The following is a 17079-nucleotide window of genomic DNA, read 5'->3' as shown; positions in this document are numbered from 1 at the left end:
TGCGTATGACCCAACCAGAACTACTGAAATGAAATGAAACCTTTGCAGCTTACCTCAGATGACAGGCATCTTACTTCCTGCCCCACCTCCACCTCAGATGAGAACCCAGAAGAGCCATCTTGTGACCAACAGAGAAAGGCCTGTATGAGAATGGAGTCCACTCGAAGAAAGCATAATTGAGAAATGGACAGATCAGGAAAATAGTTTCTGATGTCATCATTTTAACCACTGTATAAAGCCAGGCTTAAAACTAAGCCATCTATCTCCAGAATTTCTATTTATGGAAGGCAATTTGGGTACAATTTTCTGTCACTTGTCACCAACAGAGTCTTAATGGATACAAATATCAATGTAAACCTGCATTAGTCAGAATTCCCCAGAGAAACGGAACCAATAGGATATAGAGAGAGATAGGATAGCTAAATGGTAGCTAATTAGCTAGCTAGCTAGATAGATCTAGAGAGATAAAGGGAGAGGATGAGAGAGAGAGATTTATTATAAGGAATTGCCTTATGTGACTATGGAGGCTAGCAAGTCCCAAGATTAGCAGTTGGCAAACTGGAGACACAACAGACCTGATGGTATAGTTCCAGTCTGGTCCAAAGGCCCGAGAACCAGGAGACCTCATGGTGTAGTTCTAGTCTGAAGGCCAGTAGCTCAAGACCCAGGAAGAGCCAATGTTTCAGTTCAAGTCCAAAGGCAGGGAAAAATGAATGTCCCAGCTCGAGGCTGTCAGTCAGGAGGAATTCTCTCTTACTCACAGGAGGATCAGCCTTTTTGTCCTCCTCAAGCCTTCAACTGAGTGGATGAGGCCCACCCACATCAGGGAGGGCAATCTACTTTACTCAGCCTACCGATTCAAATGTTAATCTCATCCGGAAAACCCTCACACACACACCCAGAATAATGTTTGACCGAATGTCCAGGCACCCTATGGCCCGGGCAAGTTGACACATAAAATTAACCATCACAACACTTTTACTATTAAATTATATTCATCAAATGTTATGAATGTGCTTAAGTCTTTTCTTTGGTGAATGTTTAAAGTCCCTTACTGACTCAACTTCACAATTTTATTCTTCCAGACTCTTGAAAAAATGGGGCTCTTTGCTGAACCATTTGTTGATTCATTTCATCCAAAGTTTTGCCAAAGTTTTAAGAACTTAAAACTGTATTTTCATAGTTGTGTTGTCCCTTAGAATAAATTGAATCTACTGGGTGAAATCTTCCCCTCTGTTAAAAGTGCTATTCCCCCATACATGTCTCCTCTTTCTGAAATAAAAATGGGAAGAAAAAAAAGAGGGGAAAGAGAGAATTTTTTGAAGATAAAAATCTGTTTGGATTTTCTCATGCTATTTTAAGTTCACAATCCTGTCCATTTGATATTCATTTTACATGCCTGGCTTTCATCACAATAATTACCCATTTAATTACATTTTAGCTGAAACAGCCAGATACCATTTCAGTGAGACTGAGGAAAGACTGAGCTTCATTTCCAGGCTTTTCTGAATTCTTATATTTCTCTGTGTTAACTTTACAGTCAGCCTTTAATACAGAGACTACAATGTAGATAATTAGCCTTCTGACGGTGTCGGAAGGCTACATTAAAAAATGGTTTAATTTCATTTCTGTTCCACGCTAAGTCTTCATATATGGTTCATCCAAATCTTTTTCCCCTTTAGGAACTTCTTCTCATGGAGGTCCACAGTCCATCTGCCAGAGGACCAGTCAGCCAAGAAGGAAAGCATGTGAATGAAACCTAATTCACAGTGGAGAGGGACTTCTTTTCATCTGTGTCCAGTGCTCTCCACCTTGGCTATAGAGTGGGTGCTCCTGACCTCTCCAAAAGATACTGAGGAACTTGCCCCAGCCCTCTTGAGGAAGAACTAGGAGGAAACTTTCTCTCTCACTGGCTCCTCATCACAGTGGAGAGACCAATAGGAAGGGTGAGATTACGGCTCAGGCTCTCTTGTCTGCCAGCAAGCAGAGGTCTCCTCCCCACTTCCTCCTCCCCCTCAGTAAGCTCAACAGAGAGGTTCCCCACCTTGCAAGGGAAGCCTTGAGTCTTCTGCTATTCAACTTGCGATGGCAGATTTGTCAGGGAGAATAGAAAGCTCTAGTTCAGCCTTGGGTCAAGCCATATTCTCTAAGCCAACAGCTGTACCTGAAATGTAGCTGATATTGTATTGCAACTAAGTCTGGCTTCTTGTTTCTTTGTTGATGATTCAGAATCTGGAGGAGGGTCTAGGTAACAGGTGTGATCAGCTCCTTTCAGACCCCAAACATACACCAAGGACTTGAGAGAACTGGCAGAGTTAAGTAAGTTACTGTAATAACATGATACCAAGTTCCTAAGGAAATACATGCTGGGAAGACTACAGCCATGTGGAGTGTGGGGACCCCTTTTCTCTTCCATTCTTTTCCACATCCCGTAAGACATATAAGGCAGTTCCAGTTGCAAGATATTACGGACAGCATAAATTACAGTATTTTAGTCATAAGATAGACCTCTAAGTTCTCCTTTAGTTCCAGCTTCTGAGGTGCAACGTTAAATAATTAAACAAAAATCACAGTTCATGTTTGCAAAGTAAACGACTTTCATTTTTTGTTACTATCAAGCTTATGAATATGATGAACTTTATTTAAAAAAACTAAAAATAATTTATTGAGAGATACAAAAGTAGACTTAAATAAATGGAGAAACAGCATGTTCCTAGGAAGGAACACTGAATATTATAAGCATGTTAATTGTTCCCAAATTAACTTAATATTTCGATGCAGCTCAAATAAAAATCTCAATGCAATGGAAATGTCACAAAATGATTTTATTTCCCCCTTCCCCAGATTTTATTATGAAAACTTTATAAACAAACATAAAATTTGAAAAAAATAGCATAAAGAACACCAATATATCCACCACTTAGATTCAATGTAGTCATCATATGTTTACATGTGTATGTATATGAATGTACATGTATAGAAACATATATATTCACACTATACATATTTATATACACATACCATACATAAATAATTATTTATACTGTGTTTTTATATTGTTGCTGAATTATATTAAACTAAGTTGCAGACATCATTATACTTCACATTAAATACTTTCATATGCATCTCCTCAAAATAAATTTTCCTATACAATCACAATAACATGATCACATCTAACAAAATTAACAATAGTTTCCTAATATCTATTACATGTATAACTTCTTAATTGTCCTGAGAATGTCATTTATTACTGCTTTTTCTCTTTCAAATCAAAATCTAATCATGGGTCACGTTACATTTGTGTGTGTGTGTGTGAGGAAGATCAGCCCTGAGCTAACATCTGTTGCCAATCCTCCTCTTTTTGCTGAAGAAGATTGGCCCTGGGCTAACATCCGTGCCCATCTTCCTCTACTTCATATGGGACGCCGCCACAGCATGGTTTGATAAGCGGTGTGTAGGTCTGCCCCCAGGATCCAAGCCTGTGAACCCAGGCCGCCAAAGCGGAGTACATGAACCTAACCATTACGCCACTGGGCCAGCACCCCCATGCTACATTTAGTTATTATGTCTCTCTTATTGTAGAAAACAGTCCCTCCACTTCATTTTTCAAGTCTTTGGCTTTTCAAAAATAATTTTGTTATTTTGGAAATAATTGTGAGATATTTCAAAAATAATTTTGATCTTTTGAAAACATCAGGCCAATTCTTTTGGCCGGGACGTGTCTGATTATCTCTTCATGGTGGTGTTTAACTTGCGCTTCTGTATCTCTGTATCTCCTAAAAAGGCTTGATTAGGTTCAGAGTTCACAGTTTTAACAAGAGCACTTCCTAGGTCAAGTTATATATTCCATATTGCGTCCCATGCATAGGCATATAGTTCAGGCTGTCCTATAGTTCATGAGATGGATAAGATGGTGACTACCAGCTCTTTCCATTGTCAAGGTGTGGGAGTTTTTTTCCTTTAAAATTAGCAAATATCTTGAGGACAGGGGGAACAAAATTATTTTCAACATTTGGAAGAACTAATAGATAAAGATATCAAAGAAAATTTAGAAAAAGAAGAGTAAGAGTGACCACTCCTATCAGATATTAAAATGTTGTAGTAGAGCAAAGATCAGCTCCCTAATGGGGTTAGTGATCTGCAAATAGCCTCTGCCACGTGGCTTTGGTGAGAGGACAGCCACCAGCAGACCAGCACTTACATTTAACAGTCAGGTAACTGGAGAACATGCCACAAGAGCTCTTGGCTTTGGCTGATTCCCAAGTTCCCTTGGTCACCTTAGTAAGTCACATGAACACACACACACACGCACACGCACGCACATACTCCGATTGGCACAGCTACCTCCAAAGAGAGCTATGACTATCTCCTAGACAATGCATTTGTTGACTCTGTTCTATAGTTTTGGATTATATTACAACAAAGTCTTTTTCAACAGAAGCCTAGTCAACAGATATATTAACAAAAAACAGACGATACTTGCAGTTGAGGAAAAAGAAACAAAACAAAACAAATTCAGACAGACAATGGATCAGTATGTATAGGGTTTCCCCTACTATTCTGGAGAGCAGTCTTCCTATTCAGGAATGTGTGTCAGTGCCAGCCTCGAAACTAGGAGAAAAAAATACCTAGATGATGGCCTGAATGAGGGTCATGAGAGAGAATGAAGGAGAGAATACAGTGCAGCTCCAGACAGAGCGAGGAGTGGGGATGACAGCTGGACCAAAAGTGGACGCAGGGCTGGTGACACAGGTGGAGGGACCTCGGGAAGAATGCAATTGTGTGATGACATTCTGTTTCTCCTGAGTCTGCACCTCTTTGCGTCTCTGTCTTTCTCCATATGTAGACCTAACGGAAAAAAAGTACTACCTATACTCTTCCCCCCACACCCTGAAACTGTGCTGGGCTCTGCAGACAAACATTCTGTGTTCTTGAAAAAGCCTTTGTTCTGCTGTGTTCCTTGATGGGTCCCTGAGTGCGGGTTGGAGAGTAGGGGTGAATAGAAGCTAAATTGCTTTGTCTGATAGAGCCATACACATGATATGCATGTGTGAAGTGAAGATATCACTCTCCTTGGCCATGGCTATCTGGAACTGTAAGAACATGCCAAATAACCTCTTGCAGCCTTAAACAGGGCCGTCTGGGTGAGCCACTCTGTGAGGAGCCTCAGCTGGCTTCCTCCCCATCACTCTGGAGCTGCTCTCCTACGATGAAGAGCTGATTCAACTGGATTGACCCACACAGTGGATTATTTTCTGCTAGTCTAAATAAAAAGTCTCCTCTCACTAATGTTTAGGAATGAAGAGAGCACTTTGATTACCATAATGCTGGCATGGTGGTCATGTAGAACTGTCCCTTTGTTCCGCTGACAGTATCGTGCTATGTCACTTCCCCTTACTCCTTCCTGATGTCAGCATGGGAGACGTGAAAGGGCCCTTTGGGGCAGTTGTACAGACTCAAAAACACGAGCTGAACAAGTTTTTCTTAAGGAAAAAGCATGTTCTCTACCTCTTCAATAATCTAGTTCAGATAATCAAATTCCCCTGATAATGGTTCACCTCTCTCTTTTCATGTTTCTCTTGGAATTCACAAGCTTTGACCAGTCTCTTTTTTATTATTGCTTGGTGATGGCAGCATCTGGGTTCTGTCTAAGAACAGGCGTCCAAATTAGATATGGTGCTGCTCACTTGTGTCAATTGATCAACAAGATTCTCATTTCAGTGATTGCCCGAAAGCTCTTCAATGCTACACTAAGGATAAAGCAATTATGTGGCATGATTATATCAGCCAACATCCTGCTTTTCAACATCCTGCAGTTAAATTTTTGCAGCATGCATTTTGAGCCCAGACTACCAGCTGGCATAAAAAGCTTCCACTCTGGGTTTAGTGTTTTTCCATAGCTGAAAAGAAAATTTCTTTAAGGCACACGCATTCCTTTAATAGCCATATGCTATTGACATTTTTGATAAAAAGAAGACTGTCCTTAAAGCATAAAATCTAAATAATGGAAATAGTTATGCTAATAACAACAGCTAACAGACCTAGAGGGCTTACTACTCACCAGGTACCAGGAATGGTATAAAAGCATTTAACAAACAGTCTGACAGGGGCACCAAGCAATCAGAACTGTCATTGGCCTTAACTCTGCAATAGAACGGCTGAGGTGTGTTGCCATGCTGGGCACTAACCCTTCAGTTGCTGAGTCATGAGGAAGTGTGAAAAATCTAGGAGGCAGGGCCCGGCATATGGCGTGGGTGTCTGGGGTTGGGGCATATGCTCAGGGCAGCTACTTACTAACTGGTAAGGAAGAGTTCCATATTTGAACAACCAGCACAGATGTTCCGGGTACACTTGCTGAATATCCGAACAGCCAGGCCCTGTGCTAGAGTCCCTATTCTCACCATGATCCTGTGAGGGAAGATCCTGCGTTTATATCCATTTTATAGATAAGGAAATGAAGGCTTAGAGAGTTTCAAGATCTTGCCTAAGGTCACACAGCTGGTATAAGGACATAACTCATTTTTTAAAAATTTAATAGATTTTTTGGGAGCAGTTTTAGGTTTACAGAAAAATTGAGTGGAAAGTACAGAGAATTTCCATATTCCCCCTCACCTGCCCATCTCCAGTCTCCCCTACTATTAACATCTTGCATTAGTGCTGTTAACATCTTGCATAAGCCTATATTGATATATTATTAACTAAAGTCTATAGTTTGCATTGGAGTTCACTCTTTGTGTTATGCATTCCATGGGTTTTGACATCTGGATAATGAAATGTGTTCAACATGACAACATCACACAGAGTAGTCTCACTGCCCTAAATATTCTCTGTGCTCCTCCTTCTCATCCTTCCTTCCCTTTCTCCTAACCCCTGGCCACCACTGATCTTTTTACTGTCTCGATAGTTTTGCCTTTTCCAGAATGTCATATAGCTGGAATTATATCGTGTGTAGCCTTTTCGGATTGGCTTCTTTCACTTAGCAATGTGCATTTAAGGTTTCTCTATGTCTTTTCTGTGGCTAGACAGCTCATTTCTTTTTATCACTGAATAATATTCCATTGTCTGGATGTACCCGAGTTTGTCCATTCACCTACTGAAGGACATCTTGGTTGTTTCCAAGTTTTGGCAATTACGAATAAATCTATTATGAACATTCGTGTGCAAGTTTTTGTGTGGACATAAGTTTTCAACTCATTTGGGTAAATCTAAGGAGTACAATTGTTGTATCATATGGTATGAGTATGTTTGGGTTTGAAACTGCCAAACCGTCTTCCAAAGTGGTTGTACCATTTTGCATTCCCCACAGCAGTGGATGAGAAATAACTAATTTTTTATACAGGATTTTATAACTTACAAAGCACTTTTACCTGTATTACTGTACCTGGATCACAGAAAGACATATTTCTTCAAAAGTAAAGCCGTATTATCTCTTCAATATGCTGTGGACTTTTCTGTGTAATTATTACTGCCAAATAACCTATTTGGTGAACTGCACTCATTTCTTTATATGTTTATCTTATCAAAACTTCATAACAATCCTGAAAGGTAGGTATTGTCATACCCATGTTACTGCAAACGAAACTGAGACTCAGAAAAGTTAAATATATTGCTTGAGATGAGAAAGGAATTCAAACTCAGGGCTGCCTGTTGCCATATCCTGGGTTCCTGACATTACACCACATTACCCTCCCTCAGTGTGACTTGTCAGGAAAAATTGTGAAAGACTTTAGAGGGGGAAAAAGAAAAGGATGCTGGGTGTCCTGTCTAGTGCACCTTTCCGGTTTATCTCCCCCTTTCACTGTCTCAGAGCTATTTTGCAACTCTGTAAATTGTTGAAAACTAATAATAATGCAAATGATTCATGTCCACAGAATTGTGAATTAGTTGTATCTGGTGGAGTGCAATTGATTATTGCCCTGTGGATAAACTGCTTTTTGTATCTATTCGTAAATTCATTTCAGTATCCCGTATCTGCCTATATATATGTGTGTGCGTTAATTTGGATTCTCCTTTGAATGAGCTGTGATATCTTACTGGTTCAATAATTAATTAAGGAGTTAAATAAATTCCTTGACATGTGTTTATTTTGTATTTGTATGACAGTCATGGTTTTACCCTTAAAAAACGATCTTTTAACAGAACTTATTTTCTGTGTGCACATCAAGATAATCAGAAACAATGTCAGTGTATTTCATTATCATGGTTCTTTTTCCATGACTTAAGCACCCACAGCATCAGCATATCAAGCAGCGTGAAGGTTCTGATCACTGTGGACTTTCTCTAAACTCACTCTGCTGACTGGCTAGCTTTTGAAATAGATGGTTGAGACGGTGCTTGTCTCAATTCCTTCTCTAGTGCTGCCACTGCATCATTTCTCATTCCCCTCTGAAATATTTTTGCTCTTTTTCTGCAAAATTAAGTTTCTCTGCTTACTGAGACTATGGAAGGAGGGTAGTACTAGAAGAGGAATATACAACTCTAGCCTAATTAAGAAGAATTTTAGAATTGTGTTTGCCTGCAGTACTTCACACACCTGATTGTGTGACAGATTATTATTTATGCTGTGGATTACTCAGGACACTAGTTTCTCTTCCTGCCAGCCTCGGGCTCTTTACCATTAACAGTTTTATCTGCTCTTACCAGGCAGGGGACACTTTACAAATATGTCTTTCTCTGGGGGAAAAGTACTGTCAAGATACTTTTAGTAGAACATAAAGTTGAAATTAGTGATTAAACCGTAATTTGGAGAGTCATGAAATTTCAGGGGAATAAGATCTTAATCATAAACTATCCAATTACTTCATTTGACAGATGAGAAAACAGAGTCCAGAGAAATTAAATGACTTGGCCACTGTAATACAGCTTACTGGCTGCCTTGCTAGAAATAGTGCTGCACACTTGTTCCCAGTTCGGTTCTTTTTCCATGACTTACAGCATTTCAGTGATCTCGGCCTTCCAGAACTCCAGTAAGCACAGTAGTTAAGAAATAAATATAGCATGCATTATTTTCCAGAAAGTCTCTGGTCTTATGAAATCCTGCCATTTATAAAAGTGTATTGTTTTACTTGTTTGAAGGAAAAATCAAGGGCAGGTTCAATGGTAGCAAATTTGCATTTAAATTACTGCAAAAATAAATTTTACGTTAATAGCAGATTTTTACTGTTTTTCCTCACTAACCTCAAAGGACTAGGTGGCATGACTGCCAAACGGTCTACCTCCCTCCATGTGTGAAAGCCCTCTGGGTTTTTCTCTTAGCTTGCTGAAGTTAGGTAAGGTTGGCTAATGGATGCTGAACACATATTTGTTTGCCTACTTAATTCAATAGTTAATGACTAAGAAAACAGTCCATTATTAAGAGCCCAGCATTTAATGTCTCTCATTTGCATTCAAATTATTTTTTAAGTTGAAAAGGAAATTTGAGGGGGGGAAAGTGAATAACAGCCTGGCCTCATTGCCTCATTTTTAGAAAACCTTGAGCCTAGAGGATCTCTTGGATTTTCAAGCACGATAAAGAGAAACAGGTATTGCTTAACGCAGCCAGCTGGACCTGAATGGTCCCCGCTACAGAAAACGGAGCATATAATTAGAAACAGCCAATGAAGAACAGTGTAACCTAATAGTAGCAAAGACCTTAAAGATGTGTGCTTCTCTCATGTCTGATCATGAGGCTACCGTCCCCTATCTGGGGGATCTGCACCTTTAGGTTCCCCCATTCTCACTCCCCAATTTACACACAGAGGAGCCAACCACACAAGGTAATCTACATGCTTACCAGTTCCCCATATTTCTGTCTTTACGCTTTCTCATCTAACGAAGCATGAAGACAGAAAGTACCTGCTTACAGATATCTGGTATTTTTTTTAAACAATTTTTAACAGTGAAAGTGCCTTTCCTCTGAGTCATAATTCGCTGAGTGACCTGAGTAATCTGGAACCCCTTGGGGCGGGTGTGGGGTGAAAATCTGGTTAATATATCCACTGAACACCAGGCAAAGCCCTTGCCTCTTGATCTGTAGCCTTGCAGGAGTGATGCGTTGTTTAGTTAGATAATATCTGCACCTATAAGCTGCCGGGTACATGGAAACTAATGGATGACTTAAAGGTAACTCAAACACATTTATGCCGTTTACCACGAACTCAGCCCAGAGTGGGAGGAACCTCAGTCATTTGTGTCCTAGTTGCAGACTCATGCAAAAGGATGCCTGGTGTCACGAGGAGTAAGCCACACACTGGGAAGGCATGCTGTTCAAGAAGACAGGTCTGTGCCCCAGCCCGTAGGCGGGTGCCCACATCCTGCTGCTGACATATGGTGTCCCATCATTAGCCAGACAGCAGAAAGGCTAGAAAGGGCCTGAGCATACATGAATAATCTAACTTGAGCTGTGGGAGGCGATTAGGACAGGCTGGGTGGGGATCAAAGCTGACGTGTGGCTGTGGAAGCCTGAACAGGAGTTTCAAGTGTTGAAGACGGGGCCCATGGTCAGCATGGATGAATCTTCACCAGAAGCATCACCCCTCCCACCCTCCACTTCTCCTTACGTGCTGGAAGACAGTTCCAACGCCACACACAATTCCCTCTGTGCCCAAACAAAAGGTCAGGGGTTCAGGAGAAGAAAAACTTGCTGTACGTAAAAAGTAGGATATTTTCTGAGATAGTCCCATGGAACAAACTACTTCTCTTGAGATGTTTTTCCATAAGAAAGGTTTGTTCTGAGTCAGAGTTGATTAGGTGATGCTTGACCAGCCCTGGAGGGTTCAGAGTGTCTCTAATACCTTAGAAATTGTATAAAAAATGGTCCAGGTAGGATTTAATGTTTACTTTCCAAGAAGAGAGTATATCTCTTGTCAAAGAACCTCAAAGGATCTGTGACCCCAAAATATTTTGTAGCCACTGGCATAGAGGCTGGGGAACCCAGGCTATCTAAGCATGGCAGAAAGGGTCCTGAAGGGTCACTGGATGAAGGGGACATCAGGGAACTCAAGGCCTTAGATTTTGCCTGGCTCTGGGGTACTTACATCACCCCTCAGCTGGCCCAGGGCACACTGCCTGTCCTGCTCCGAAGAAACCTAGCTAGACCATCACAAGTCCCTTACCTAGCATCAGCTCTGTGAGCCAGTACCCTGGATGATCTCCCTTTAATAAAGTCGTACTCAGGCAGAAAGCAAATGAACCACACTGATGGAAGGACAGGAGCAGACCTCCAAACATGGCAGGTAGTGGCATAGTCAGTGACTTCTATTCTCATGAGAGACAAGGAGAACATAATGGATAGGAAATGGAGACCTGAGTTCTAGACCACATTCTGCACTGGCCAGCTGCATAACATTGGGTAATTCACTGTCATTCATTTATATCAGTTTCCCAATCTGTAGAATGGGGAAGTTGGATTAGATTCCTGAGGCCTCCTTAGCTGAGGATATGACAGGCTGTGTTCAAAATCCGTGGTGTGGCCTTGTCTACAGAGAGGTATTGGGACAGAACTGGTTTTTAATTAGGAGCCAGTTTGTTTTTTTATTTTAAACCAACCTATATGTTTTGAGACATGCTGGATTTTGCAACCCATAGAAGGATTAAAAGCAAATAGACACATCTAAGGGGAAAAACATCACTTGTGGGCAGCATCAAGATTTCAGTGAGAGGTTGATGTGCTAGTTAGGCCTGAAAGCCAAAGATGGAATATTTCTGATTATAATTGGGTGCCTGCTCTGCGGATGCTGATTTGAAAATATTGTTCACAAATCTCCTTTCCTACTTCCAACCTCTAGTTCTGCTTTTAGCAGATGGTGTATATTTAGATTCTTGACCCTTCGGCATACAATCCCTAAGGTGTCTGAATTGCTAATATTTGTGTTCTTACTTGGGTCTCCTGACTTTTTCACTCCAGGCTCAGAGGAGGCTTCTGAGTCCCTCCGTCTATCTTGGATTCCATCCTTCTCTTCTCCTCCCCTTTCCTGGACGTCATATCATCCATATCACCTTCACTCCCACTTGCTCTTTCTAGGCATTCCAATCTTACCTTCTTCACAGGCTTTTCCCTTCAAATCTTCTCAGATCTTCCCTATCTTAAACATTAAACCAGTTTTCTCTTCTCTACTTGCCATTTAGTCCCTTTTAATCTTTTTCCTTCCTCCTAACCCACAAATCCTTGGAGTAAGTAGCTTACACCTACTATTTCTACTTCTTTTGCCTTTTGACCTCCGCAGTCTAGATGTTCATAAGCTATCCTAGAACTGTGCTCTCAAGACAGTGCATTTCATGTTCCCTTTCTCTTTGCCTCTGGCATTTGATATAACTGCAGGGCAGAGACAGCGCTTCTCTCCATCGACCTCCAGTACCCAGTATTGATTGTGACTTAGAAGCAGCTCAGCAAACCTTTGCTGAATACCAAAGCCCTGTCATCTCTTCCTCCCAAATATTTTCATGCATCCATTCTGCGTGCCCTGTGCCTCATTGTAACCCAAGCCTTCCTCATCTCACCACCTGTCACTCTAACAATATTCTGGCTTGCTCCTTCACTTCTAATTCATCCCGCGTAGCATTATGTCACTTAAATCTTCCTCGGGACTCACCAACAGTTCCCCAGTAACTATTTTACTTTTTTTTGTTTTTTTATTTTTTTAACTGGGACCTGATAAGGAACTTGTTCAAGGTCACACAGCTTTTTTTTTTTATTATTATTTATTTATTTTTCCCCCAAAGCCCCAGTAGATAGTTGTATGTCATAGCTGCACATCCTTCTAGTTGCTGTATGTGGGACGCGGCCTCAGCATGACCGGAGAAGCGGTCCATCTGTGTGCACCAGGGATCCAAACCCGGGCCGCCAGTAGCGGAGCGCGCGCACTTAACCGCTGAGCCACGGGGCCGGCCCAGTTCCCCAGTGACTATTGATCCAAGCTCAATCTCCTCAATTGGTATTTTTTTAATGTAATTGATTAATTACTTAAAAAAGAGTTACAGATGAACAAGTGAAACATTTAAATTGAACAAAAAGGTATTCAGAGAAAGATAAGTCTCTCCCACCCCATTCTCCCAGTTTTCTTTCCCATAGCAATCATTGTTAGCAGTTTCTCCTACATCCTTGCAGAGATAGTCTGTGCCACACAAGTGCTTCCTGACTGGACTACAGCTTATCACGGTGCTGGGGCCCTGTCTTGTATCTTAGTTAAGTTGGCTGGGGTCCTGTTCACCTATTGGACTTTTCTCCCAGAGCTGGGCTCTACCATTACATACTTCCAATCACTGGATTGTGATTTGCTTCAATCCACATGGGCCTAAGACTATCCTTGCTCTTACTGGATTGTGAGGGGCTTCTGTTGGCTGTGATAGACCTGCAGACAACACACGGCCCTGTGGCTACCATGAGGGATTCCAGCACTCTCCACACTCATTGGGGTAAAGCTTCTTCCTGGTTAGTCGTCCAGTTCCGATCCCATTAATCCTGACTTTGCTCTTTCTGCACCAACTAGAAATTGAAGAAAGTTCTAACTGGTTTTGCTTCTGAAGCGTGGTGGGTTGTGTTACCTGTTGACTTGGTTTGCCAGGACATAAGAATGAGATGACCATGTTCCTTTGCTTCTGCACTATCCGTGCATTGTCCAGCCATATTCCTAAGTCCAGGTACAACACCTCTTCAAAGAGGGGATGATCCAGCTCTTCAAAGCTGGAAGGATTTGAGAAGTAACTTGAGGTTCTCCATGTCTACTGTTTAAACCCTGTGTACATGAACAGTGACAGCATCTGGGTGTAGAAAGCTTAACGTCACTGTAGCCAGAGTGCATTTCCTACCAAATCCTTGGAGAACAGCCACCCTGGGAGCCACTCTCCAGTTCCGCATCTGACTAAGCAGTAATGATGGCCTTGGGTTCAGAAAATATCCCTGTAATGACATCAAGAGTCTTAAAAACTGCCTTTGGGGAACATACAAATTATTATTTTAGTTAGGCAAAAAGTACCTTAAGTACAAATAGGAAGACTTTTTTGTTCTTTTAAAATCCACCTAAGGAACAACAGGCCTGGAATGGTATTTGCTGAGGAGGTACAACATTAGGGACACTTGGCATCATTTTAAATATTGATTTGGACGTAAATTTTGATCTGCTAAACTGTGATATAACATCAGTGAGAGAGATTATCCCAGTCTAGGGTTTTCAACGTGTAGTCCAAGTCTTGTAAGAAGAGATTTATTAGTCAAATATATATGAGAAAAGCTGGATGTAAACCATCTCTCTCTTTTGCATATTGACAATGCATATTAGCATATCAAAGACTCTGACAGGTCTCAGAGTAAAATAACTTCTAAACTTTTTTATTAACCCAAACTTATTTGGCAATGAAACATTTTATGCACAATGCCTATTAACAGTCTCAAGAACTGAGGCTCAAAGGAACACATACTGGATAATGCTGCTTCAGTTTATCCATGTGAGTTAAGCCATTTATTTATAAACAAATCACTGCTTCTCCTAAATATTTCACGTTGTATATTACAAACCAATAATATAGTATAATGAACAGGCGAAATATTTAGGGGAACCAGTCATAGTAAAGCTATTATCTAATATTATCTATGATCTAATATTTACATTTTCATTTTTGAAACTTCTGTTACCTGAAAATACATTCCTTTATAAGTTAAAGTCCTATTACCTGGTGCCCTTCAGACCTTATTTTCCAGTGACTCTTCCCCTGGTAGCCTCTTAAGAAACTTCCGACAGGAACCAGAGGGTCAACTATTGGTCAATGACATTTTTTTTTCTTACAACTTATTTAAGGAGGTATCAATCCCATTAAGCCAAAGAAATTCTTTTCTTTACAATCAGCTTCTCACCCTAAGTGGTCCAAGGTTCTTTCAAAATGCTATTATCTCTCATAAGTTCTAGGTCAGAATGCTGTCTTTCTGCAACACAACTGGTTATAATACCTCATATATATAATTTTTAAAGAATATTGTTTAAAAATAACAAAAATCACACAAAATTGCATTTTATCATGAGACCAAGTATATGTATGAAAACAGAACAAAGATTAAAGCCTATGTAATTCGTTCATTCTCAGAAAGTCCCTCCATTGCCATTCAGAGAATGATTCTAGAAGGCAGCCTCTTGGAGAATTTTATCTTGACGGTCCAGATTTTGTGGTTTCTTTATTCAACAGGAGCTGCAGTGGAAAGGAGGACATAACGTCTTCCTGTCTAGGAGCTTGAGCTGTGCTTTAGTCTCGGAAAAGAACAGGGGGAAAGAGGCAGAGCAGGGCCTGGTCACATGGTAGCAGCTGCTGCTGCTCTTCTCATGAGAGGTGAAAATGAGCCCCTGTGAGGGGTTGAGGGTTTTTGTTGGGAGGATTAGAGCGGAGAAGGCAAAAAAGCTGCAACAGGCCGTAGTCAGCTGTGAAATATTTCAAAATCCAAAGGTGGGCAATATCTTCTTTTCAGATTTATGATAAATTCTGGAATGGGAATGCCTAGTAAATAGGAAGGGGGTGGGGGAGGAAACCCAAACAAACGACACGCTGTCACAAAGATACGTAGGCATTACATTAAATTACAGTTAGTGTGGGCAAGGCTTGAGAAAACGCTTGAAGGCAGATAACTGGAGTTAAGCATGACTAACTCCCTTTTAAGAAAACCAAGAGTCTAAGCGAGTAGTTCTTGAGCTTTTTGATTTCATAGATAAGTAACATTAAAAAAATTAATTTTGGGGGCCAGCCCAGTGGCACAGCAGTTAAGTGCACGCACTCTACTGCGGCAGCCCGGGGTTTGCAGGCTGGGATCCCGGGCACGCACTGACGCACCACTTGTCAAAGCCATGCTGTGGCAGTGTCCCATATAAAGTAGAGGAAGATGGGCACGGATGTTAGCCTAGGGCCAATCTTCCTCAGCAAAAAGAGGAGGATTGGCATCGAATGTTAGCTCAGGGCTGATCTTCCTCACACACACACACACAAATTTAATTTGGGAGCTGATTCTAGTGGCCTCCTTTTTTTTTTCAAATAATGACAGACTTATTTAACTAGACTTTATTATTACCATTGTTTTACCTTTTTTCCACTAGAAAAAAATAGGAAAACACAGTCTCACAATTACATACACAGTCCAACATTTACATACAATTCTTGAAATGGAATGCATTCAGCTTTATGAAAAACTCGGGACATTGCGTTAATTTTTCTCATTTGGCCAGGGTCACTTTGTCACTAACCAACTCGTTCAGATTAGTGTTTTGGAAATGCTAGAAAAATCTCCTAAATGTGTCCAAGATAGTATTATTGATTGTCTTCAGAGAAATTCATGTTGGTGTTATTAGTTGCCTTACAATATACAAATGTCTCAGTCAGACAACAATATCTATTGAATTTCCGGGGAAAAAAGGTCTGAGCTCTGCCCTTGATGTACTTAAAAGCTAGTGAATACAACATACCCTATCATTTACAGATAATATTTACTGATAAATATTTACAGATACAGAACAAAGAGAATACTTTAGTACTGATAACATGTGGAGGGAGTAACCAGAAAAGGGCGATGTTAATCAGAAAATATTCTTGCTCCTTTTTTAGGAAAGAGGAAACTGAAGAGAAGAGGTTGGAGAATATCAAGGTAGAAATAAGCCCTGACTCTGCCTGCCTTTGGGATCAAATGTCTGTTATTATTTGACTATGGTCTTGGTGTGCTTTTGCTTAAATTTTCAGGAGAGTCTGATGGCTGGACTCACCTGCGGGGGCTGACAGGCAGGTGTGTCAGCCACTCTTGTCTAATTAGCTGTGGCAGGATGGGCAGGATGGGGCAGTCAGAACCATGAAGGACACACATGTGTGACCACGCCCACTAATTCAGCAAATGCTTTTGAGTTCCCACCAAAATAGAATTCTCATTGATTTGCTAAGAAGGTGATATGGGCTGAATAGCCGTACTCAAATCTATCTGCCATTCTTTTTTTTTTCTTTTGTGAGGAAGATCAGCCCTGAGCTAACATCTGCCAATCCTCCTCTTTTTGCTGAGGAAGACTGGCCCTGGACTAACATCCATGCCCATCTTCCTCTAGTTTATATGGGACGCCGCCACAGCATGGCTTGCCAAGCGGT

Source organism: Diceros bicornis, chromosome 9 (assembly GCF_020826845.1).
Source record: "Diceros bicornis minor isolate mBicDic1 chromosome 9, mDicBic1.mat.cur, whole genome shotgun sequence".
Taxonomy (NCBI): domain Eukaryota; kingdom Metazoa; phylum Chordata; class Mammalia; order Perissodactyla; family Rhinocerotidae; genus Diceros; species Diceros bicornis.
The sequence above is the reverse complement of the archived record's forward strand: the minus strand, read 5'-3'. Positions refer to the sequence as shown.